The sequence below is a fragment of the Bufo gargarizans genome, chromosome 3 (assembly GCF_014858855.1).
Source record: "Bufo gargarizans isolate SCDJY-AF-19 chromosome 3, ASM1485885v1, whole genome shotgun sequence".
Taxonomy (NCBI): Eukaryota; Metazoa; Chordata; class Amphibia; order Anura; family Bufonidae; genus Bufo; species Bufo gargarizans.
Window position 1 is genome coordinate 465,355,103 of NC_058082.1, and position 27,657 is coordinate 465,382,759.

Sequence of the window (27,657 nt, forward strand, 5' to 3'; positions counted from 1 at the left end):
AATCTATTCATGCAGCGCGAGAAATGGCACAAAGCCACTGCCATACGAATGAACTGACAGGTAGGCGCTGCCACTCCTCTCGTCAATAGAACACGTCTCTGCATGATGAATGGGCGGTGTGTAAGGGAGTAGAGAAATGCCCCTTTAATAAGGGGAATGGTAATATCCTCAGGATAGCTCAACAATATCAGCTCGGCGGCGGCCCGACTGCCGACACCCCAACGAATAAGCTGGACGAGACCGCAGCGCTCATTGAAGTGCATGAGCCGGGGAGCTGTCATTACACTGTGGATGGTGAGCTGGTGAACAGGGAACGCAGGGCTGGAATGAGCACTGCAGTCCCTTCAGCTGATAGGAGGGGGGGGGGCAGGAGTCGGACCCTGATGATCTGACACGGATTACCTATCCTTAGGATTAATCATCAATATGAGAAAACTAGAGAACCCCTTTAACCCAAGCAGACAGCTCTTGTCCTGGTGACCGTCTATTACAAGGACAGTCGTCGTTCTGAATGAGCATCCTACAACTCTCTATATCAACAGGGCGGAAGAAGTGGGGTGCTACGAGGTTCCCCACCAACAACCGTTTAAACCAGAGGCCCCCCCCATCAGTGAGCAGATGGTCAAAGGGGGACCTGCTTGTTGAAAATGGATGGTAAAGAGCGTGCACAGGGCAGACGCTCCCAGACCCGACGACGACTCGGCAAGACCAACTAAACCCAGCAGCTCGCCCATCAGGCAGGTCCTCATTTTTCTTTTGAGCCACTGGCACAGGACGCCCCCCCTATCGACAAGGAGACTAGTAATATTATAAAGTTAACTTTAGGAAATACTTATATTTCCCATAATATTACAATTCTGAAGCCTCTCTTGTACCACTCCTCTGTTATTCCTCCCAGAAATGTATGAAGAAATTGCTCAGTGGGTGCTACCCGTTGGGGGCATGTCCCTACACAGTTTGACACTGTCCAATCAGTGCTGAAGATATCAGCCTGTGTAGAGACATAACCACTGACTAGGGGACTGCCAACGCCCCGCTGTCAAGTCACTCATATTTCTAGGAGGAATAACAGAGAAACGGCATCAAACAGAATTCTAAGAATAGACGCTCTAGAATTGTTACTTCATGGGGAATGCGAGTATTTAGTAAGGCAGACACGTCGGGGGAGGGGACAGAACTTCTTTAAAATAACGTATACCCCAGGTACCAAGCCCAGAACTCTAGGGGCACAGGCCGGAATTCGCACGGCTCAAACAACTAAAGACGATCCAAATATATTGCTATTAAAGAGCATTTTAGGCTTGCAAAAAAATAAATAAATAAACAAACACAGTAAATACCTGTATATCTGCTATTCGGGAGCCCAGGAAAGCTGGGTAGCGACACCTACAATTATAGTCCCTGCGGGGTCCCTGGGCTTTAGGTGGACCCCGTACGTGAAGAGGTCACAGCTCCACACTGGAAAACATGCGTTGCTGAATACATCACGCAGACGACCCCCAAGCGCCGCCGTCAGATTTACTCGTGCTCGGTTTTATCGTGACATACCGCCTCATTGTCCCCAATGTGACCAGACCAGATAAAGTTTTCGTCCACCCTCCTGAAGGCGGTGATGTCATCAGAGAAAAATCAGTCCCAAGCATCTCCGTCACCCAGCCAAGTAAACAAGTTCCAGCCCTCACCAAACCAGGCTGCCCAGAAATCACCCCCTGACCACCAGGACCGGAGTGGGAGGACTGGGCCAGAGGGGCGGCTGGCAGAGCGGAGCAGGCCGATCTGTCAACAACGGGTCTGACCGCCACAGCAGCGCGACATGTGGACGGCAGAGCGAGGCCACGGACGGAGCACGCAGACACATGCAGCGAGGGTTCTGCACGGGATTCATGCATGCGTTAGGTGGGGCTGGAGGAAGACAATGAGAAGGGTTTCTTTGTTATTTAATGTAAGTACGTGGAGCCACCAACCTTCCTCAGAGCTCCTTCCGCTGCCCCCCCCATAACATTTACAGTAACAAACACATCCAGCCCGTGTCCGTCAGGAGCGGACGGCGGAGATCTGCAGCATTGCAGCACTTCAAGACACAAACACACAGACAGAAAGCAGGAGACATTCCTAGCCCTGGCTCCCGGGCGCTGTTAACCTTGGCACTGCCAGCCGTACAATGCATCACACCACGTCCTACACCCAGGACGGAGCTGAGCCCCATTGTGATGCAATGCATGCCCTCCTTGGGGGATGGATTTTCACATCAGGCTTTTTTTTTTTGCAATCCACTGTTTCATGTATTGTCACACACACACACACAGCCCTGCCACGAAAGGTGCCACCACGGTCTAATGAATGGGACCGGCTGCCATGAAACAACTGGGCATGTCGGCGAGATCTGCCCATTTGGTCAAGGAAGTGACAGTAACTCGGGTGCAACTTCTACAGCAGCAGTCCATAGGAGGAGGGTGCCCGCTGACCCGAAGCAGCAGTCAATAGGAGGAGGGTGCCCGCTGACCCACCAAGGGTGCAAGTCACTGGTTTAGTTCAAACGAGGGCTCTTGCCCTGCCACCCCCCAGGACAACTTCTCTAAGGCTCCTGGACGTGTGGTGACACCGGTGTAGCAGAGCTGACTTGGTCACTGTGATAAGTGAAGGCTAAGTTAATGCCTATGTACACAGGAGCAGGATGGGCAGTGCCAAATGACAACTCAGCTCTGCTACATCTGATGGCAGTGACACTTGCATGCCCAGCCAGCAGGGGCTGTCAGTGACAGGCAGAGCACACTATGACTAGACACATCCATGGGGAGTGTCCCCTTCCGAAGAAATGGCCCCGAGCAGTGTGCTCTGCCCCCCGCCTCATGTTTACCCCAGCAGCAGAGGAAGGGCAAGGCCTGCTCCTCTCCCTTCCCCACAGCCGGGCCCGAGAACAGGCAGTGCCGTGCCCCCGCATCCCCCTCCCTGCGCCCGCCAGCGCTGGCCACAACCCCCCGGACAAGCAGCTCCTTTACCTTCTTCACACGGACGCTCCGGACGGCCTCGTACTGATCCCAAAAGCGAGCTGGGGAGGGGCAGCAAGAGGGCGCTGCGAGCACCGGAAACAAAGGCCGGCCCGGGGTGGTGTGGGCGGGGAAAGGGGCGGAGCCTCGGCTGCTCGTATCGGTGTGACCGGGGCTCCACTGAGGGGGGGCGGGCGTAGAGCGCGCAAGATGGCGCGGACGGAGGGGGAGGTCACTGCTCCGCTGCCGGGGCGCCCCTCTGTCACAGGCCGGAGGGGGCGCAAACTTTCTGAACGCTCACATGGAGACGTGTAAACTTATGCTATAGGCCTGTGTGGAAGTGGTGCGATCACAGTGCGACCAATCAGATTACGGCTTCTAGTTTACGCACTATAGGTGAGGAAATGAAAGAAGCGAAGTGATTGGTTGCTAGGGACTTAAAGGGGGGTATTCCCATCCCAAACACTGATGCCACCTAGAAGATCTGTCTGATCTCTAGGGCCTCTGTCCCACCTGAATGCAGCAAGTGGTTGGGAATATGGAAAAAGCCGAGCATCCAGTTGTTTCGGAGCTGCTTATGGTGGCTGGATCCGGGCGCAATGAGATTGTGGGGGCCCTTTTCTGAGAATATCCTTTTAATGGGCATCTGTCAGAAGATCTGTACCTATGGCACTGGCTGACCTGTTACATGTGCGCTTGGCAGCTGAAGGCATCTGTGTTGGTCCCATGTTCATATGTGCCCACACTGCTGAGAAAAAGGAAGTTTTAATATATGCAAATGAGCCTCTAGGAGCAACGGGGGCGTGTATGTTACACCTAGAGGCTCTGCTCTCTCTGCAACTGCTGCGTCCTCCGCACCTTGATTGACAGGGCCAGTTGTGATGATGTTTTCACTGCAAGTCAAAACATAGAGTGCGGCAGTTACAGAGACAGCTGGGCTTCTAGGTGTAACGGTGACGCCCCCGTTGCTCCTAGAGGCTCATTTGCATATATAAAACATAATTTTTCTCAGCCATGCGGGCACATATGAACATGGGACCAACACAGATGTCTTCAGCTGCCAAGCGCACATGTAACCGGTCAGCCAGTGTCATAGGTACAAACCTGCTGAGAGATGCCCATTAAGTGAATGGGGCGAGCAGGTCTACGTCTCTGCAGTTACTCATGGACGGAGATGCACCACAAGCCCTTCAAACAGCTGATTGGTGGGGGCGCTGGGAGTCGGGCACCCGTCAATCTGATAAGGGATAGGTCATCAATATTATGCCACTGCACAACCCTTTTAAAATTGTTTGTAAGCATGAGCCCTAATGGTTAAAGGGAACCTGTCACCTAAAAAACGCCTCCCAAACCGCCAGCATTACCCTAAATTAGCCAGCAGCATGTTCCTAAAGATCTTTTCCTTCCTCCGACCAGATGCATCAAAATCTTGAAAAAGGAACGTTAATCCCCTGCACGCGCTATGTAACAGCGGAGTCTGGAGTCAAGGGGGCAGCAGCCTCCTCGCTTCAAGTCAGGATAACCACGCCCCCTTTCCCTGCCCCTTCGCTTTTGATTGACAGCCGATAGCTTTCAGCTGTTCAGCGTCCGAGTGTGCGTCAGACGTTCACGTGCGCGGCTGTCAATCAGAGGTAAGGGGGCGTGGTTATCCTGACGAAGCGAGGAGGCCGCTGCCCCCTTGACTCCAGACTCTGCTGTTACATAGCGCATGCAGGGGATTAACGTTCCTTTTTCAAGATTTTGGTGCATCTGGTCGGAGGAAGGAAAGGATCTTTAGGAACATGCTGCTGGCGGTTTGGGAGGCGTGTTCCCATCTAGGACATTGTGGGCATATCGATAGGAACATTCTGTGAAGACACCGTAACAACAGCTTCTTCCCTGTCGGATGGAGGATCTGATCGGCAGGGATTTGGGTTCCCCTGTTTAAATGGGGCCGTGGACAGGGGCCTGTTTTGGTCTTAAAATTAGAAAAGAAATAAAGTATATCGTGAAAATAATTTTTAGGGTTACACTTTTTAAAATTTTTACTTGAAAGTTTAGGTAAAGTTTAAGTTCAGAAATAGTAGAGATATAAATTAAAATTTTTACAGAATCTTTTCCCACAGATCTATATATTAATCTGCTCCGCTCCTCCTGCTCTATAACAGGCTGCCTGCAGACTACCCTGCAGTTTGTGGTGACAGGCCCTCTGTGTGTTTATTATCATTTGTGGAATATCATAGTATTTTTATTATCCCTATGGAGAGATATCACGGCTTTTTATTTTTTATCCCTGTACTAGGACATCACTGTGTTTATTATATAGGTACTGTGACGTCACTGTTTATTATATAGGTACTGTGACGTCACTGTTTATTATATAGGTACTGTGACGTCACTGTTTATTATATAGGTACTGTGATGTCACTTTATATAGGTACTGTGATGTCACTGTTTATTATATAGGTACTGTGATGTCACTGTTTATTATATAGGTACTGTGACGTCACTGTTTATTATATAGGTACTGTGATGTCACTGTGTTTTTTATATAGGTACTGTGACGTCACTGTTTATTATATAGGTACTGTGACGTCACTGTTTATTATATAGGTACTGTGATGTCACTTTATATAGGTACTGTGATGTCACTGTTTATTATATAGGTACTGTGATGTCACTGTTTATTATATAGGTACTGTGACGTCACTGTTTATTATATAGGTACTGTGATGTCACTGTGTTTTTTATATAGGTACTGTGACGTCACTGTTTATTATATAGGTACTGTGACGTCACTGTTTGTTATATAGGTACTGTGACATCACTGTGTTTATTATATAGGTACTGTGACGTCACTGTTTATTATATAGGTACTGTGACATAACAGTGTTTATCATAAAGGTACTGCAACATCGCTGTTTATTATATAGGTACTGTGACGTCACTGTGTTTATTATATAGGTACTGTGACGTCACTGTTTATTATATAGGTACTGTGATGTCACTGTTTATTATATAGGTACTGTGATGTCACTGTTTATTATATAGGTACTGTGACATCACTGTTTATTATATAGGTACTGTGACGTCACTGTTTATTATATAGGTACTTTGACGTCACTGTTTATTATATAGGTACTGTGACATCACTGTTTATTATATAGGTACTGTGACGTCACTGTTTGTTATATAGGTACTGTGACGTCACTGTTTGTTATATAGGTACTGTGACGTCACTGTTTTTATTATATAGGTACTGTGACGTCACTGTTTATTATATAGGTACTGTGACGTCACTGTTTTTATTATATAGGTACTGTGACGTCACTGTTTATTATATAGGTACTGTGACGTCACTGTTTATTATATAGGTACTGTGACGTCACTGTTTATTATATAGGTACTGTGACGTCACTGTTTATTATATAGGTACTGTGACATCACTGTGTTTATTATATAGGTACTGTGACGTCACTGTTTATTATATAGGTACTGTGATGTCACTGTTTATTATATAGGTACTGTGACATCACTGTTTATTATATAGGTACTGTGACGTCACTGTTTATTATATAGGTACTTTGACGTCACTGTTTATTATATAGGTACTGTGACATCACTGTTTATTATATAGGTACTGTGACGTCACTGTTTGTTATATAGGTACTGTGACGTCACTGTTTTTATTATATAGGTACTGTGACGTCACTGTTTATTATATAGGTACTGTGACGTCACTGTTTTTATTATATAGGTACTGTGACGTCACTGTTTATTATATAGGTACTGTGACGTCACTGTTTATTATATAGGTACTGTGACATCACTGTGTTTATTATATAGGTACTGTGACGTCACTGTTTGTTATATAGGTACTGTGACGTCACTGTTTTTATTATATAGGTACTGTGACGTCACTGTTTATTATATAGGTACTGTGACGTCACTGTTTTTATTATATAGGTACTGTGACGTCACTGTTTATTATATAGGTACTGTGACGTCACTGTTTATTATATAGGTACTGTGACATCACTGTGTTTATTATATAGGTACTGTGACGTCACTGTTTATTATATAGGTACTGTGACGTCACTGTTTGTTATATAGGTACTGTGACATCACTGTGTTTATTATATAGGTACTGTGACGTCACTGTTTATTATATAGGTACTGTGACATAACAGTGTTTATCATAAAGGTACTGCAACATCGCTGTTTATTATATAGGTACTGTGACGTCACTGTGTTTATTATATAGGTACTGTGACGTCACTGTGTTTATTATATAGGTACTGTGACGTCACTGTTTATTATATAGGTACTGTGACATAACAGTGTTTATCATAAAGGTACTGCGAAATCACTGTTTATTATATAGGTACTGTGACATCACTGTGTTTATTATATGGGTACTGTGACGTCACTGTTTATTATAAAGGTACTGCAACATCGCTGTTTATTATATTGGTGTTGTGACATCACTGTGTTTATTATTCGTGTACTGTGACATCACTGGGTGTGTCATATGGGGTGCATCAAAAGAGGCATAGATGCCCATGATGAGAACATAGTCCTGACACTTTCACACTTGCGTTGTTGGATGCCGGCAGGCAGTTCCGCCGCCGGAACTGCCTGCCGGATCCCGAAATCCGTATGCAAATGGTTAGCAGATATGGCTGACAAATGCATTGAAACACCGGATCCATCTCTCCGGTGTCATCCGGAAAAAACGGATCTGGTATTTCTTTTTTTAACATTTTTAAGTCTGTGCATGCGCAGATCGGGAAACCAGATCCGGTTTTCCGGAACACTTGGTACCGGCATTAATACATTTCAATTAAAATTAATGCTGGATCCGGCATTCCGGCAAGTGTTCCGGAATTTTGGCTGGAGAAAATACCGCAGCGTGCTGCGGTACTTTCTATGGCTAAATATCGTAAGAGTGACTGAACTGAAGACATCCTGATGCATACTGAACGAATTGCTCTCCATTCAGAATGCATTAGGATAAAGCTGAAGCTTTTTTTTTTCCAGTATTGAGCCCCTGTGACGGAACTCAATACCGGAAAACTTTAGCGCAAGTGTGAAAGTAACCTAACAAATCATTAGTCAGACCACACATGGAGTACTGTGTACAGTTCTGGGCTCCTGTGAACAAGGCAGACATAGCAGAGCTAGATAGGGTCCAGAGGAGGGCAACTAATGTAATAACTGGAATGGGGCAACGACAGTACCCTGAAAGATTATCAAAATTAGGGTTATTCACTTTAGAAAAAAAAGGACTGCGGGGAGATCTAATTACTATGTATAAATATATCAGGGGTCAGTACAGAGATCTATCCCATCATCTATTTATCCCCAGGACTGTGACGAGGGGACATCCTCTGCGTCTGGAGGAAAGAAGGTTTGTACACAAACATAGAAGAGGATTCTTTATGGTAAGAGCAGGGATACACGATGACACGTTTCGTTGTGTAGCCCTAGCCTAATAGCAGTGAGACTATGGAACTCTCTGCCTGAGGAGGTGGTGATGGTGAGTACAATAAAGGAATTCAAGAGGGGCCTGGATGTATTTCTGGAGTGTAATAATATTACAGGCTATAACTACTAGAGAGGGGTCGTTGATCCAGGGAGTTATTCTGATGGGAATTGGTTTCTACCTCACAGGTTATCTGTGGATGGACTTGCAGGATAACAGGCTGAACTGGATGGACGGATCTCTTTTTTTCAGCCTTACAAACTATATTACTAATATACATGTATTGTGACATCACCCTGTTTATTACACCTACTCTGTGATATTACCATGTTTACTATACATGTATTGTGACATAACTGTGTTCAGTATCCACGTGCTGTGTGACATTACTGTATACCCATGTACAGTCGTGGCCAAAAGTTTTGAGAATTAAATAAATATTGGAAATTGGAAAAGTTGCTGCTTAAGTTTTTATAATAGCAATTTGCATATACTCCAGAATGTTATGAAGAGTGATCAGATGAATTGCATAGTCCTTCTTTGCCATGAAAATTAACTTAATCCCAAAAGAACTTTCCACTGCATTTCATTGCTGTCATTAAAGGACCTGCTGAGATCATTTCCGTAATCGTCTTGTTAACTCAGGTGAGAATGTTGACGAGCACAAGGCTGGAGATCATTATGTCAGGCTGATTGGGTTAAAATGGCAGACTTGACCTGTTAAAAGGAGGGTGATGCTTGAAATCATTGTTCTTCCATTGTTAACCATGGTGACCTGCAAAGAAACGCGTGCAGCCATCATTGCGTTGCATAAAAATGGCTTCACAGGCAAGGATATTGTGGCTACTAAGATTGCACCTCAATCAACAATTTATAGGATCATCAAGAACTTCAAGGAAAGAGGTTCAATTCTTGTTAAGAAGGATCAGGGCGTCCAAGAAAGTCCAGCAAGCGCCAGGATCGTCTCGTAAAGAGTATTCAGCTGCGGGATCGGAGCGCCACCAGTGCAGAGCTTGCTCAGGAATGGCAGCAGGCAGGTGTGAGCGCATCTGCACGCACAGTGAGGCGAAGACTTTTGGAAGATGGCCTGGTGTCAAGAAGGGCAGCAAAGAAGCCACTTCTCTCCAAAAAAAAACATCAGGGACAGATTGATCTTCTGCAGAAAATATGGTGAATGGACTGCTGAGGACTGGGGCAAAGTCATATTCTCCGATGAAGTCTCTTTGGGCATCAGGAAAAAGGCTTGTCCGGAAAAGAAAAGGTGAGCGCTACCATCAGTCCTGTGTCATGCCAAGAGTAAAGCATCCTGAGACCATTCATGTGTGGGGTTGCTTCTCATCCAAGGGAGTGGGCTCACTCACAATTTTGCCCAAAAACACAGCCATGAATAAAGAATGGTACCAAAACACCCTCCAACAGCAACTTCTTCCAACAATCCAACAACAGTTTGGTGAAGAACAATGCATTTTCCAGCACGATGGAGCACCGTGCCATAAGGCAAAAGTGATAACTAAGTGGCTCGGGGACCAAAACGTTGACATTTTGGGTCCATGGCCTGGAAACTCCCCAGATCTGAATCCCATTGAGAACTTGTGGTCAATCCTCAAGAGGCCGGTGGACAAACAAAAACCCACTAATTCTGACAAACTCCAAGAAGTGATTATGAAAGAATGGATTGCTATCAGTCAGGAATTGGCCCAGAAGTTGATTGAGAGCATGCCCAGTCGAATTGCAGAGGTCCTGAAAAAGAAGGGCCAACACTGCAAATACTGACTCTTTGCATAAATGTCATGTAATTGTCTATAAAAGCCTTTGAAACGTATGAAGTGCGTGTAATTATATTTCACTACATCACAGAAACAACTGAAACAAAGACCTAAAAGCAGTTTAGCAGCAAACTTTGCGAAAACCAATATTTGTGTCATTCTCAAAACTTTTGGCCACGACTGTACATTGAGTTCACCGTGTTCATCGTCCCCATGGGCATATCATTGAGGCATTATCTAGGAACTGTGATAGAATTGTTCCGGCACACCGATACTATTGGAGGAAATTCACCAATCCCCTGCGCCAGGAATGTGGCCCCAAACATTTGTCTATTTTTGCACAATGCCCTTGTCTCAATCAATGGATTGCTTTCTGAACATATCACAGGATGGACCTCGTGTGATCCATGTTGCACACCGGTCATACATTGATGACACATAAATGCATTCTCTTCAAGGCTTCTGTATTCACCAGCTTCATAAAGCTCCCATGGCAATCTATAGGAGCCGTCTCCAGTCCTTCAGTTTGAGAACAGCTCTCAGCGTGAACTCCGGGCGGACTGTTTTGTCTGCCAAAGAAAGGAAATCTGCTGAACATGTATATTGTGGTAAAGGCCCTGTATTATATTGAAAGGGTTTTCCCATTTTAGGTCCTGTTCACATGGCATCTTTTGGCGCAGTTTAAAGCCACAATGTGTCTGGATGGATGTCACTGACGGGTCAACCTTAATGGTGTACCTCAATTCACACTGAAAAACCACTTTAGTTTCTGCTACGGTATATGCCAGTGGTGGTGACCTATGGCATGGGTTCTAGAGGTGGCACTCAGAGCCCTCTCTGTGGGCACCCCCGCCATGGAAAAAGTCTAAGCCATACCAATATGCCTTAGGCTTTTCCTGCCACTTATCAGCGCAGGGTGCACTATGAACAGCGCAGCGAATACAGGCTATTGTAGCTAAATGATAAAGTACATGGAAGATACACTATATCGGACTGTAGCATTCAGGTTACATTGCCGTGTTGGCACTTTGCGATAAATATGTGGGTTTTCAGTTACAGTTTGGGCACTCGGTCTGAAAAAGGTTCGCCATCACTGGTATATGCTGTGTGATCGGGGCCTTATAAATTGATTGCATATCCCTTGCATCAGCAATATGTCATCATTTTATAAGGGCATGTTCACATTTGCGTTGCAAGTATTGTTTGGGGCTTCCGTCGCAGATTCTGTCAAATTGACTTTTTTGTCCAGTAAAAAAATAAAATATATCTTGAAAGGACGCCTTTGTAGTCAATGGAGTCAGTTGTGCTCCGTTCATCTCAGTTATGTGCCGTATCTGTCACTCCCGTTATTTTCATTATTCTACTCCATTAACGGAGCAGAATAACGGTGGTGTAAAGTTGGGAATACCCATGTACTTTGTGTATGTAATTCTATTCGATGCAGTTATTTCCATATATTGTCCTGTTTCTTAATACTACCCCAATTCCCAAAAAGTTGGGACGCTGTGTAAAATAGAAATGATCGGCAGGGGGTACATCCTCCCGCTTCTCTGCCGTTAAGTTGTTCCCAAGTAGACCCGGGGCAGGAACTGCACAGCTCTGTCCACTCTGTAGCGCCTGGGCAGGGGCGTAGCTAGAAATGCATGGGCCCCATAGCAAAAAAAATGTATGGCCCCCCCCCCACTTATCTATCGGGCCTCCCACCACCCCTTCCAGAGCTCCCACCCAAACACCCATCTTAGTTCTCCCACTGCTCAATGGGGACGGAGCAGCGGTCCAGCGAAATAGCGGCAGGGCGGATCCGACAGGCTGAACAGCCTGCCGGATCCGTCCTGCCACAAGTGCAAAAGTACCCTAAGGCTACTTTCACACTAGCGTTGTTTGAATCCGGCGTTCAATTCCGACACCGGAACTGCCTGCCGGATCCGGAAAAACGTGTGAAAACTGATTACATTTGAATCCTGATCAGGCTTTCGATCACAATGGAAAAATGCATTGGAAAAAACGGATCCGCCATTTATGGACTTTAACATTTTTTTCCTATTTTTCGGGTTTAACATGCAAAAGCCGGATCCGTTTTGACTGAACACACGGCGCCGGATCCGGCGTTAATGCAATGGGAAAAAGGCCGGATCCGGCGTTCAGTCAAAGTGTTCAGGATTTTTGACCGGAGGTAAAAATACTGCATGCTACGTTTTTCTGAAAAGCCTGATCAGTCAAAAAGACTGAACTGAAGACATCCTGATGCATCCTGAGGGACGGACTCTCCATTCAGAATGCATTAGGATAAAACTGATCAGTTCTTTTCCGGATTTGAGCCCCTAGGACGGAACTCAGCGCCGGAAAAGAAAAACGCTAGTGTGAAAGTAGCCTTAGTCTGTCATATAAGGGGGGGGGAAGAAACCCCAGAACTAGAGTGTGCCCCCCAAAAGAAGGAAGGGGCGCCCTCCTTATCACTGCTGGCATCTCTTTTTAACTTCAGTTCATCAGACTCTCACTTACTAATTACAGCACACACCCCTGTAGTGTCCACCATCAGACAGGGGAGGGAAGAAAAGAAACCCCAGAACTAGAGTGTCCGTGTGCCCCCCAATGTGTTGGGGGCCACACTCTAGTTCTGGGGTTTCTTCCCTCCCCTGTCTGATGGTGGACACTACAGGCCAGGGCGCAGGGTGTGTGCTGTAATTAGTGAGAGTCTGATGATCTGAATTCTGAAGTTAAAAAGAGCTGCCTGCAGACCTGCAAGGATAAGGAGGGCGCCCCTTGCTTCTCTTGGGCCCCAACTTGAATCCTGAGGACTTGGGGGCCCCCACTCTGAGTCTGCAGGCAGCTCTTTTTAACTTAAAGGGCTTCTGTCACCCCACTAAAGGCATATATTTTTTTTGTCTACTTATAATCCCTATCCTGCCATATTGCCATACATTATGTTATTAATAATTTTCGTTCAGTAGATTTAGCCAAAAACTTACTTTTATGATATGCTAATTACCTTTCTACCAGCAAGTAGGGCGTCTACTTGCTGGTAGCAGCCGCAGAAAACCGCCCCCTCCTCCTGTTGATTGACAGGGCCAGCCGTGATCTCCTCCTCCAGCCGGCCCTGTCAGCTTTTCAAAAATCGCGCGCCTGTGTTGATTCGGCGCAGGCGCTCTGAGATAAGGAGGCTCGCCTCCTCAGCACTCCCTCAGTGCGCCTGCGCCGATGACATCTTCTCTTTCGGTGACATCATCGGCGCAGGCGCACTGAGGGAGTGCTGAGGAGGCGAGCCTCCTTCTCTCAGAGTGCCTGCGCCGAATCAACACAGGCGCGCGATTTTTGAAAAGCTGACAGGGCCGGCTGGAGGAGGAGATCGCGGCTGGCCCTGTCAATCAACAGGAGGAGGGGGCGGTTTTCTGCGGCTGCTACCAGCAAGTAGACGCCCTACTTGCTGGTAGAAAGGTAATTAGCATATCATAAAAGTAAGTTTTTGGCTAAATCTACTGAACGAAAATTATTAATAACATAATGTATGGCAATATGGCAGGATCGGGATTATAAGTAGACAAAAAATAATAATAATGCGTTTAGTGGGGTGACAGAAGCCCTTTAAGAATTTAGATTATCTCAGACATCATAAATTCTCAATAATCTCATTTCAAGTGAATCACAACACTTACTTTTACAGTCACTGTGTCACTGTAGTCACACAGACTGGAGTGGCACTGGACGGGGACTGGAGTCTCTTCTGGACTCTGGAGACGTCACTGACTGAGGACTGGTCTGGACTCCTGGACTAGTGACTGTGTCTGTGACTGACTCGGTAAGGTTCCTCTCTCTCACTCTGAGTCTGAGCTGCACCTGCTCTGCCTCAGACTGGTTTCTGGGCCGGGCAGTCAGACTCAGATAGAGATAGCCCTAATCTGACTGGCGCCAGTGCAGCAGCACTCCCTCTCCCTCCCTAGTCCCTCCACAACAGGTAACCCCCCCTCCACGACCAGGCCCCGCCCCCTCCACGGTCCGGTCTCGCCCCCTCCATGGTCCGGTCCCGCCCCCTCCACGGCCCGGACCCGCCCCCTTCACCGCCTGAGTCCGCCTCCTCCTCCCTCTAGTTACCTACCTCTTCTTCTGCTCGTGCAGCAGTGCGCCCCGGGCCCGCCTGCTTCAGCCTCCAGTCCATACCTGACTACTCCTCCTTGCCTTCCCCCCAGCCAGGCCCGAGCCGCCCACGCCCCGCCCACTACACCGGGCGGTCGGGCCTGGCTGCCTGTGTGTTTTACTGTGCACTGTGACTGTGTTAATAAAAAAAAAATAATAATAATGAATGCGGTCCAGACGGGCCCCCAGTGGCGTAGGGCCCCATAGCCACTGCTATGGTTGCTATGGCGATCCCTACGCCACTGCGCCTGGGTCATCAACCTTTGGCGCTCTGCTGTTAAAAATCTACAATTTCCAGCATACACCTTTGCCCGGCTGTTCTCAGAACTCCCTTAGAAGTAAAAAGGAGCATGCTGGGAGTTGTAGTTTTACAATAAACTTGAGTGCCGGAGGTTCCTGACCCCTGGTGTAGTGGAACAGAGCTGATTACTGCGGCACTGATTCCCGTCCACTCCACAAGGTAGCTGAGCTGTGTAGTTCCCTTGCCAGAGCGTGAGGAAAGGCCATCAATATTAAAATCCCGGAATACCCTGTTAAGGCTGCATTCACACGGCTGTTGGTTTGGTGACCAAAGCTTGTGTCAGTAGAATCATGTCCTGAAGGTATACAGGATAAGTGACTGTGATATAAACCCTATACAAGTATGTGGTAGCTCCGTTAAGGAGAATATTAGGATGTCAGATTAGAGGGCCTTTGATGGATTCCGTATTTTGTTTTGTTTTTTACATGCATTTTCGTGCGGTTTCTGTACCAAAATGTGCATTCTGTGTATGTGAATGGGGTTTTGTTAGTCTGTTCCCATGGACCAGAATAAAACTTCTCTGATTCTTGTCCAGCTTGTTAGAGAGGCTCTCAGAAGGGAAGAGGTTCACCAATCTGCGAAAAACTGCATCTAAAAATGTTAAGCGGGTTATAAAATTGCAAAGATTTTGAATATCTCACCATCTGTAGTACATAATATCATCCTGATTTAATCGTGAAGAGATCCATGTGCGCAAGGGACAAGGCTGATGGTCAGTATTGGATGCTCGTGATCTACAGGCCCTTAGGCCTACGTCTTCTCTGGGCCAAAGCTCATTTAAAATGTACAGAGGCAAAATGGAAAACTGTTCTGTGGTCAAATGTATCAAAATTGAAAATTCTTTTTGGAAAACACAGATGTTGTGTCTGTGGACTCAAGAGGAAAGGGACCACCCAGCTTGTTATCAGCGCACAGTTCAAAAGGCTGCATGATGGTATGGAGTTGCATTAGTGCCCATGGCAAGGGCAGCTTACACATCTAGAAAGGCAATATCAATGCTGAACAGTACATAGAGGTTTTAGAACAACATATGCTTCCACCCAGACAAGGTCTCTTTCATGGAAGGCTTTGCATATTTCAGCAAGACAATGCAAAACCACATACTGCATCCATCACAACTGCATGGCTTCACAGAAGAAGAGTCCGGGTGCTGAACTAGCCTGCCTGCATCCAGTGAGGCCGTACTGTGACGTCAGTTTAGGGGAGGCCGGCATGATAGGTTTTGGCGAGAGGGGGCCGGCACTGTAGGGGTTAATGTTCTGAGGAGTTTGGGGGGTGGAGTGTAGAAAGGGCGGGTTAAGGGGTTTAAATGAGGGGGATGTTACCGGCGTCATTTTAGTTTAGAAAAACTAAAAGAAAGAACTCCCACTCTCCCTCCCTTATAAAATGGGGTTCAGTAGGTTGGGGGACGTGTGGGTTGGTTTAGTGCTGATTTACATGTGGGTTGTTTGTGTGTTTTATGTCACGGCAGTCAGGGTGGTGGGAGGTCCTCAAAGTTAGTGGTAAGGATGCTTCGAGAGAATGGGATGGCCTCAATGGTGGGGCTGGACTCCCATGGTTGGACAGTTGGCTCGTATGAAAGGCGTCCGTCAGTTGGTCTCCGAGCTGGTGCTTTGCGGCTGGAGGCAGGATGGATGTGCCTGTTTGGGGAGTTGTGTTAAACAAATTGGGGCTTCAAGGTCCTCCCCCGTCAGGGCTAAACATTGTAGTTATGTTATTTATGGTTGTTGTAGCCATTTAAATCCGAATTTGGTCTCAGTGTTTTTATTTACTGAGTTTAGAGTAATAAGGTAGGTTAGAGCAAGTGAGGCCCAGAGAGAATAGCTAATAACCTACTCAAGACCCTTTCACCACTGGAAAGAAGACCAAGGACTATTGAATAGCTTTTTTGAAATGTGTTGCTGCCATCAAGTTGTAAATGAGTCAATTTTTTTTATGAAATGGTAAAATGTCTCACTTTCAACCTCTGATGTGTGTTCTACGATCTATTGTGAATAAAATCTGGGTCTATGAGATTTACCAATCATTGCATTCTGTTTACATTTACATTTTACACAGCGTCCCAACTTTTTGGGAATTGGGCCTACAGATTGAACTCATCGGCACTCTTGCCATGCTGTAGCTTCTGGCACTTTAATGCGATTTACTTTTTAGAACATTCATCAATAATTCCTTGCCCAATACTTAGCGATATCACAAAACAGCTCATTGTTCATTTCGGAGGCATTGCTAATTGACAAATACAAATGTGCAGGTTATGCCCTGACTGTCAAATCACTTGTCTCTGCAGGAAAGTCCTGCACAAATGCTCCTCTTTGTCAATGTCACTGGTGTTGACAGCTACGCTACGAAACTAATTGTCCATATAGTAAATTAGCACAGACACAATGCAGCTCTCACAGCATTCTTCTGCAGGCCGATATCCTGTCCTCGGTGCAATGGGAACACAATGACATACCACTCCCACACTACATAGTGACTTTTAAAAAAATAGGTTACGTCCTCTTTAGGTTACAAAATAATTATATCGCTTAAGGACATTATATACAGGGTAAGTTGCTACTCCTTAAAAACATTTTTGCAGTGTAATCATGTTATTTGTATTCTCTGGTCAGGACAATGAGTAAAAGTTCTTTCACATGAACCAATGATCAGGCAGATTATCTGGAAAGAAGCAGACGTTCCCTTACGTCCTAACTAGCAGCACAAGTTGGGGGGGTTCTCCCCTGTGAAACTGGTAGGACAGGTGGAATTTTTGTTGATTAAAATTGCTACCAAGACAAACAATTAACCCACCCCCTATAAAGGGACGCCCTGCCCTTAAACCAGTGCTTTTTTCATCTGTCCTGTGGACTGCGGACAGGTTCAGGCGCTACCTGTTACCTTTTTTGATTCGGTTGCTGTCAAGTTCTTGGTCCTTGTGGCGGTTTTTTTCCTAGGTTCTGCTGGGTTGCGGCCTCTGCCGCAGTTAGATGATAGGGGGGGGGCTTGTGGCACCTCTATATCCCGGCAATATCCCCCTGTTCTCGGACACGGTCCCGGCTGCCGCACTCAGCGTTTCGTAAGCATGCGCGCCATACCCGGAAGTGCATCAGATGACGACTTCCGGGTCAGCGGCGCGCGTATATTCGACGGCTGTTTTAGCTGCGCTTCGGCCCATGGTGTACCTAAAATTTTATTTTTGCCCCAGATTTACACATATAATCGAGGGGGGGCCCTTCTGGTTTATCTTTATAAGTAAATAATGTAGTGACAGTGGGTCACTTCCGGTGGGGGGGGGGGCTACGCTAGGGGGAGGGTCTGTTAGCTATAAAAGCTCTGCAGACGCCAGACTCTGCCTGCAGTGAGTCTATTCTAAACTACTTTCCAAGTTGTTTTTTTCAGATGGTGTCTCCCAATGGTGACCAGCATGGGAAATCCTCCCATAAACAGAAGCATGAATTCAATAGGTGTCCTTTATGCCGTCCTCCGATGCAACCCACGATGGGTGACATGTTCGGCTGGATGAAGGAATTCATGGGTAATTCCATTATGGAGATCAAGAATGCCCTTTCTTCTAAGAGGCCTAGAGCTTCATCGCCAGGTCCTGTACCTATGGCTGAAGACATAATTTCGGTTGAAGACTGTTCCTCCTCCTCTTCTGAAGAAGATGATGCCACTTATCTTTTTCCTGCTGAGAAGACACAAAGACTTCTACGCTCCATCCGATTAAGGCAGGGGTGCACAACCTGCGGCCCGGGGGCCACATGCGGCCCTTGATACCATTCTGTGCGGCCCCCAACCATCTGGTAACCGACATGTATGCCTATGTCTTGTGGCTGCTCACATGTATTTTTCATGTATTTCTCCCATTAGGTGGGAGTCCTAGAAGTGTAACTAGACATTAATGGTATATAATGCCACAAATACAATATTTCAGTTGTTAATACAGCTTTAAATTTTAATTGCGGCCCTCGTCATTGGTTCAGTCTGGCAATGTGGCCCCCAACCAGGAAACGTTGTGCACCCCTGGATTAAGGGATCATGATGTTGAGCAAGGGGAAGCTCCACCGTCCACCTCTAGGGGGCTAAGGGACTTTAAAGTGGATAAAGATTTAAAAAAGCTTATGTTACCTGAATGGAAGCATCCTGAAAAAGGTCCAGTTCTCACAAAGATTTAAACTGATGTTTCCTCTCCAGGAGTCGGAATCAGAACTGTGGGTACCGCCTCCGAAGGTCGATATGGCGATCTCCAAGTTGTCTAAGAGGACCTTAGTTCCTTCTGATGATGAAAGCAACCTTCAGGATCCATAAATCGGAGGGCCGAGTGCACTCTGAGGCGCAGCTATTCCACAGCTGCAGCCTCTGCTTCAGTTGCAGTTGCTTCCTCAGAAGTCGCGGAGTTTGTTCGGTCCCGCGTTCTCAGAATTCAGTCAGACCTGGAATCTGGAGTCTCCAGAACTGACGTGCTAGACCATTACAAGACCTTACTCCTTGGAACTGACTTTTTGTGTGACGCTTCCACACAGCACCTGAAATTAGCTGCCAAAGCCATTGCTCTCTTCCGCCAGTCGGCGGTCCCTATGGTTGCGTCCCTGGGTTGCCGATAACGCCTCTAAATTAAATCTGTGTGGCTTTCCATATGAACCATGGAGAGCCTGGCGGACAAAAAGGGGAAGTCCCTCCCCCAACAATCCTTTCGGGGCCGGAGTAGGCCCAGAAGTTCTAGAACCCAGGGCCCCTCAAGGTCTCAGAGCCGTCAGGAGTCGTCCAGACGGGGTCGCGGTCTCGGAAAGGACTGTAAAGCGGATCTATGACTCTCCCGCTTACCTTCTCCCTTCCCCTCCAAATCATCTGTTGGATGCTCAGAATTTCAGTTCTCCTCCGGTTGGAGGTCATCTAAGTTTTTATTTCAGCAGGCCTGGCTGCAAAATATTCCGGACCAGTAGATCCTAGAAATAATTATGTTGGGGTACAAAATATTTTTTCTATCCCCTCCCCAAGAGAAATTTGTTTTAACCAGAACCCTAAACCAGACCAAAAAGTCTATCTTACAGGATTCTGTCCTCCTTTATGTTAAAAAAAAAGGGCCCTAGAGGAAGTTCCTCCTTGCGAACAAGGGCTGGGAGTATACTCCCCCGTTTATCTAGTCCCAAAGCCGTCGGGCATGATCATAGACCTGCCTTACCTAAATCGGTTCATAAGACCAAAGCGCTTCAGAATGGAGACCATTCGATCACTCATCAGCATCCTAAACCCCGGCGATCTAATGATCGCCTTATGAATATCCCCATTCATCCAGCTCACTGGAGATTTTTAAGAATTGTGGTCTCCATAAGAGGGGTGGTAAAACATTACCAGTTTGCTGTGCTGCCTTTTGGCATTTCCTCCGCTCCCCACACTTTCACAAAAGTTGTGGCTCTGGTGGTCGCCCCCACTCAGGCTTCAAGGACTAGAAATCGTGCCATACCTAGACGACTGGCTTCTAAAAGCCGCTACTCTAGACGTTCTTTATCTCATCTTCAGCTGGCTCTTCAGTCTCTCCAGCGCTTGGGCTGGCTTATAAATTGGGAAAAATCGGAGATCGTTACATCTACTTCCAGGATGTTCCTGGGTTTTCTGGTAGACTTGGAACGGATGACCCTTTCCCTCTCTCCAGAGAGGAAGGATCGAGTGATAAGAGCCGCGCAGTTCCTCATGGCACCTCGGTGGGTGTCCATCAGAACACTTATGAAGATGTTATGCCACATGTCAGCATCTGCGGAAGCAGTTCCTTGGGCCCTATGGCACCTACGTCCACTTCAGGAAGAAGTGTTAGCAGTCTGGAATCGCAACCCCAAGGGGTTGGACAAGACGCACTCCCTGTCTACCGAAGTCTGTTCCTCCCTCAGGTGGTGAAGGAACCTATCAGATGGGAGGTCCTTGATTCAACCTAGTTGGATCACGTTGACCACAAATGCCTCCCTTCTAGGTTGGGGAGCCCATCTGGAGGAGATGGTACCTGGAGTCCGCAGGAGAGGCTTCTCTCATCCAATCTGAGAGAATTGAGAGCAGTTCATCTTGCTATCTACCACTTTGCTCCTCTTATCCTCAGGAAGGCGGCAAGAGTCCGCTCGGACAATATGACGGTAGTCACTTACATCAACAGACAGGGAGGCACAAGATCTTAGCCTCTCCTCCAGGAAGTTGGTTTAATTCTTGCTTGGGCAGAAACCACGAAGGGTCATTGAACAGACGTTTTCACCCAGCTCACACATCGGTGGGGTGTTCCAGAGATCGACTTGATGGTGACCCACTTGAACGCCAAGGTGGACAGATTCTACTCCCTCTGCAGGGAGGACAATCCTCTGGCGATAGACGCTCTGTCCATAACATCGAGGTTCAGGCTGGCTTACATATTCCCTCCAATTTCCATGATACCAAGGGTATTGACGAAAATCAAGCAAGACCAGACCCAGGTCATTGCGATAATACCATTCTGGCTGAAGAGGTCTTGGTTCACCCAGCTCAAGAAGATGAGTTTGGGCACATATTGGAGACTTTCCTTAATGCAGGACCTTGTGTATCAGGACACAGGTCACTGCCTAGATCTGAGGAGACTCAGTCTGACAGCCTGGAGATTGACAGGTCCCTACTAGAAGCTAGAGGGCTTTCTGCGGAGGTCTTGAGAACCATTTCACACTCCAGGACGGAGTCTACAAACAAAGCTTACTAAAGGATATACAAGATCTTCCTTCAGTGGTGTGCTGTTAAAGAGGTTGTACCCTCAGATCCTCCTCTTTCAGCGATTCTGCAGGACGGCCTGGACAAGGGTCTAAGCCCGTCAACGCTCAGAGTTCATACCAGTGCGCTTTCTGACTTTTTAGGCACACCTTTATCTCAAGACCCCCTACTCAGGAGGTTCCTGAAAGGAGCCAAAATATTAAAACCTAGAATCCTGAGACCTATCCCTGAATGGGATTTATCTGTGGTTCTGAATGGGCTATCCTCTCCCCCCTTTGCACCCTTGGAAAAAAATGTGGATCTTAGATTTTTATCTTTGAAGGTCATATTTCTACTGGCCATAACTTCAGCCAAGAGGATTGGAGAACTGCAGGCCTTAGCAGCCGCTGAGCCTTATACCCTCTTCCTCCGGGACAGAGTTCTGTTGAGGTTCCTACCGACCTTTTGTCCCCAAGGTACCATCATTTAGAAATACTAATCAGACCATCACCGTACCGGTTTTATGTCCCTCTCCCTCATCTCCAGAGGAAGAAGCCCTCCGTTCCTTGGACATTTAAAAAAATCTCAGAATCTATCTGAACAGAACTGCGGACTTCAGAAGATCCGAACACCTCCTGCTGGCCTTGTCGGGGAAAAACAAAGGTCTAAAGGCCTCTAAGCCCTCTTTGAGTAGATGGGTAAAAGAGGCAATCCATGAAGCTTTTCTAGCTCAGGGGTTGGCTCCTCCATCTTTTGTCACTGCCTACTCTACAAGGGCAGTATCTACTTCGTACGCAGAGAAAAGTTTGGTTCCGCTGGAACAAATCTGTGCTGCAGCCTCTTGGAGCTCCCACAGCACATTTATAAAGCATTACTGCCTAGACTCTTGGCACTCTGAGCAAGTGGCATTTAGACGTACCATTCTCAGTGCCGCCCTCTCATAAAAAAAAAAAAAAGAGAACGGGGAACCCTCCCAATTTGTCTGTTGCTCCTTGCTACGTCCCCACTTGTGCTGCTGGTTAGGACGTAAGGGAAGCGTTAATTTTAACGTAATTTTTTTTCCCTTAGTCCTAACAGCAGCACACAAATTTCCCACCCTATTTTTGTTTGCGTACTTGCTGATAAACCACTGGTTTAAGGGCAGGGGGTCCCTTTATAGGGGGTGGGTTAATTGTTTAATTGTCTTGGTAGCAATTTTAATCAATAAAAATTCCACCTGTCCTACCAGTTTCACAGGGGAGAACCCCTCCCCCCCACACACTTGTGCTGCTGTTAGGACTAAGGGAAAACAAATTTACGTTAAAATTAACGCTTCCCGATAATTGCCTGATTGTCAGCGGAGATTTACATGCAGCAATCACCCATCCTCATTGTTCCTTTGCAGCAGATTTAGACCATGTGATCTTCTGCATAGGAACAATGATTTTTGGTGCCGGCAGACCGACACAATCAGCAGATGAATGAGCGTTTGCTGATTCATTGGGTGATCACTGACACCTTTTACACAGGCCGATTGTACAAATACTCATCCCCTATAATCTGCCAGGTCATCAGTCCAAGTAAATAGACCTTACAGTGGAGTATCAGGATCCAATTAAAACTATTCACTAGTTAGGCAACTTTCACACCTGCGTTCGGTGCGGATCCATCTTGTATCTGCACAGACGGATCTGCATCGATAATGCAAACACTTGTATCCATTCAGAACGGATCCGTTTGCATTATTCTTTAAAAAAATAAGGTCTAAGTCAAAACGGATCCGTCCTGACTTACAATAAAAGTCAATGGGGGACGGATCTGTTTTCAATTGCACCATAATGTGTCAGTGAAAACGGATCCTTCCCCGTTGACTTACATTGTAGTAAGTCAAGCTTGGCTCCGCATCAAGCAGCGTTTTGGTGTCCGCCTCCAGAGCGGAATGAATGGAGGCGCAACGGAGCCAAACTGATGCATTCTGAACGGATCCTTATCCGTTTTGGGCCACTTGTGAGAGCCCTGAAACGGATCTCACAAGCGGACCCAGAAATGCCAGTGGGAAAGTAGCCTAAGATGTCAGATTAAAATGGGGATTCCAGGATTTTAAAACTGATGGCCTATCATCGGGATAGGTAATGAATGATCGGTAGGGGGTACATCCTCCCGCTTCCCTGCTGTTAAGTTGTTCCCAAGTAGCCCCAGGTCAGGAACTGCACCGCTATGTCTACTGTAGTGCAAGGGTCATCAACCTTCGGCGCTCTGATGTTAAAAATCTACAATTTCCAGCATACACCTTTGCCCGGCTGTTCTCAGAACTCTGATAGAAGTGAAATGGAGCATGCTGGGAGTTGTAGTTTCACAATAAACTTGAGTGCCAGAGGTTCCTGACCCCTGGTGTAGTGGAACAGAGCTGATTACTGCAGCACTTATTTCCATCCACTCCACAATGGAGGTCGCTGTGTAGTTCCCTTGCCAGAGCTAACCGCCTGAGGATAGGCCATCAATGTTAAAATCCTGCAATACCCTGTGCTGCAGGTTTTGTCCGGCCACTTCTCGACATGTTTGCCTTGCTGCGGCCGCATCTCCGACCCGCCCCCATTATAGTGAATAGGGCCAGAGCGCACTTCCGGCATCACATGTGTGCTATCGTTAGTACAGATTCGGCAGGCTGTTCCAGCAGGGACAATCCTAACGCTAGTGTGAAAGAAGCCTTAGTTTACCATAGGACGGTTTGGTAACCAAAGCTTGTGTTGTCAGTGAAACCATGTCCTGAAGGTATACAGGTTTAGGCCTCATGCACACGACCGTTGTTCTGGTCCGCATCCGAGCCGCAGTTTTCGCGGCTCAGGTGCTGACCCATTCACTTTAATGGGGCTGCAAAAGATGCGGACAGCACTCCGTGTGCTGTCCGCATCCGTTGCTCCGTTACGTAGCCCCACAAAAAAATATATAACCTGTCCTATTCTTGTCCATTTTGTGGACAAGAATAGGCATTTCTAGAATGGGCCGCCTGTTCTGTTCCGCAAATTGCGGAAGGCACATGGGCGGCTTCCGTGTTTTGTGGATCCGCAATTTGCGGACCGCAAAAAACTGAACGGTCGTATGCATGAGGCCTTAGTGACAGTGACATGAACACTATACAAGTATGCGGTAGCTCATTGGGATAGCCGATTAGAGGGCCTTTGATGGGTTCAGTTTTTTACATGGATTTTGGTGCAGTTTCTCTGCCAAAATGTGCTTTAAGTCTGGTGACGATATGCATTCTGTGTACGTGAATGGGGTTTTGTAAGTCTGTTCCCATGGACCAGAAAAATACTTCTCCGATTCCCTTCCATGCCGTGGAAAAATCGAGAAGAACAGGTAGCCTGCTGCTCATTCCTGTGGATTCCATACAGAAAAGCTAGAGGATCAGCTCCAGTGAATGTGGCTAGTCCTTATCCAGACCCATAACCGAAACCAAATGTGAGCCTCGGACTTCTCCCACAGATCCTTTAGTAAATGTGCTGGATTGGCCTATGAGCATACATTTAGGCAGTCTGTGGAAGAGAGAAAATCCTTTCCACTGCAGTCCACAGCAATTCTACTGCACATTAATTTACCTTTATAGTCATAGTCTAAAAGAATGGAGCATACCCTTAAAAACGTGAGGTTTCGCCTGTATGGTATGAATGCAACTATTAAAAATCCTATTCACAACATCTTTGGCTCTCTTGGGTCGTATTTGCCTACTTTTCATTGCTGGCTAATACCCCCACAATAATAGCTGTAACCACACTATGACCCAGATGTATTAAGCTGTTTGTGACTTAAAGTGTGACTTTTTCCGGTACACATCTTTTAAGCGGGTTATGCCATGATTAATGTAAAAAATAGGAATCAGACAAAGCTACAAACAGCCCTGTACCCCACATGGAACCAGAGATCCCCCCATTCATTGCTCTAATTGTTCTGCTAGATTTATTTTGGGGTGGCATCTCAGGAGGCAGGTCCTATCTAAGGAGGCTTCTCCTTTCTAAGGGGGCATGTCCTTTCTAAGGGGGCTTCTCCTTTCTAAGGTTGTTTGTCCTTTCTGCTGTAGCTCTTTCCCTGTAACTGCCACAGCTTCTAACAGAAGACATGGCTGGTGGCAGCTGAAGATTTAAACTGAGCGCGTGCGACCACCTAAGTCAGGGGGAAGGAGAAATAAGCAAAAGAACAAACAGCAGGTGGCGCTATACAGATACATTTTTATTGAATAGCTCAGAAGCAATACACCTACAAATTGTAGGGCTGGTTTGAAAAATTTAGAATATTTTTTGTGGCACAACCACTTTAAGGCTAATTTGTCAATCATTTTCAACTGTCCAACGTGTGATGCATGCCTAGTAAGGGTACTTTCACACTTGCAGCAGAGGAATCCAGCAGGCAAAACGTATGCCAACTGAATGCATTTTAAGACTGATCAGGATCTTGATCCGTCTTACAAATGCATTGCAAGAACAAATTTTTTTCAGTCTGCGCATGCGCAGACCGGAAGGACGGGTCCGGTATTTTGAATGCCGGATCGAGAACTAATACATTCCTATGGAAAAAAAAAATGCCTAATCCGGCATTCAGGCAAGTCTTCCGTTTTTTGGGCCAGAGATAAAACTGTAGCATGCTGCGGTTTTATCTTTTGCCTGATCAGTCAAAAAGACTGAACTGAAGACATCCTGATGCATCCTGAACGGATTTCTCTCCATTCAGAATGCATGGGGATAAAACTGATCAGTTCTTTTCCGGTATAGAGCCCCTGTGACAGAACTCTATGCCGGAAAAGAAAAAAGCTAGTGTGAAAGTACCCTAAGGGCTCTTTCACACCTGCGTTCTTTTCTTCTGGCATAGAGTTCCGTCGTCGGGGCTCTATGCCAGAAGAATCCTGATCAGTTTTATCCTAATGCATTCTGAATGGAGTGAAATCCATTCAGGATGTCTTCAGTTCAGGACCGGAACGTTTTTTGGCCGGAGAAAATACCGCAGCATGCTGCGCTTTTTGCTCTGGCCAAAAATCATGAAGACTTGCCGCAAGGCCGGATCCGGAATTAATGCCCATTGAAAGGCATTGATCCGGATCCGGCCTTAAGCTAAACGTCGTTTCGGCGCATTGCCGGATCCGACGTTTAGCTTTTTCTGAATGGTTACCATGGCTGCCGGGACGCTAAAGTCCTGGCAGCCATGGTAAAGTGTAGTGGGGAGCGGGGGAACAGTATACTTGCCGTCCTTGCGGCTCCCGGGGCGGTCCAGAGTGACGTCAGGGCGCCCCAGGCGCATGGATGACATCATCGCATGGCACGTCATCCATGCGCATGGGGCGCTCTGACGTCATTCTGGAGCGCCCCGGGAGCCGCACGGACTGTAAGTATACCGCTCCCCGCTCCTACTATGGCAACCAGGACTTTAATGGCGTCCTGGCTGCCATAGTAACACTAAAAGCATTTTGAAGACGGATCCGTCTTCAAATGCTTTCAGTACACTTGCGTTTTTCCGGATCCGGCGTGTAATTCCGGCAAGTGGAGTACACGCCGGATCCGGACAACGCAAGTGTGAAAGAGGCCTAAGTGAGATTTTGTCGTCCAGCTGGTTTGTGGCCGTGCCAATGTAGGACTGTGTTTTTCTGCCCTATTTATCAACTGCGACCTTTGTACAAGTCACAAAAATGATGCGTAAGGTGACAAACTTCCTGATCTGTCGCGGCAGTGGGGGAATAGAGCAGAATGTGATGGGGGGGGGGGGGGGGGGGCTTGTAACTGCATTTAATTTAACAGGCGCCATGGGACACTTTTATAAATTTGGCACACAGACCGCTACAACACATGGACATATTTTAAGACATACTTTAAAGGGATTGTCCAGCCTTTACTAAGTGATGACTTATCCTTAGCTGATCGGTGGGGGTTCGACAATCTTACTCCAGTAGTGGGGTGGTGTAAAAACTAGAGTAACCTCTGCAGACAAAAGTCTTATGTATAAAATATCGAGTCACATTTGACAGATTTGGCACAATCTATCATGTCCTATTGTTGTCCATATTATGGAACGCACATGGAAGGTATCTGTATTTTGCCGATCCATTGTTTACAGAAACTACTGTGTGCATGATGTCTTACAGTTTCTATTCACCTAATGTGCATTGCACTGAGAAATCTTTAGCATGCATGGCCGTCATTTTCTTGGGTCATATTTGATCATCACATTTTATAAAGCAGCAACAATTTACAGCCCAATCACCTTTAGAAGTCATTGAGATGTATCAGGGCAGGACAATGTGAGGACATGTTGCTGAGTGGGTCTGTCTGTCTTGAACGCCAGGGTCAGTGGTGTGACCCATACCAC

At 46.7% G+C, this 27,657-nt stretch overlaps 1 protein-coding gene across 1 annotated transcript in view; it reads right to left on the reverse strand.

The window, feature by feature from the left end:
* Positions 1–3,119, reverse strand: part of TAOK1 (TAO kinase 1) — an 85,404-nt gene extending 82,285 nt beyond the window's left edge. The window contains exon 1 of the mRNA XM_044283649.1: positions 3,000–3,119. The gene's annotated coding sequence lies outside the window, so the exon portion shown is untranslated. The remainder of the gene's footprint in view (positions 1–2,999) is intronic.
* Between the last annotated feature and the right edge of the window lie 24,538 nt (positions 3,120–27,657).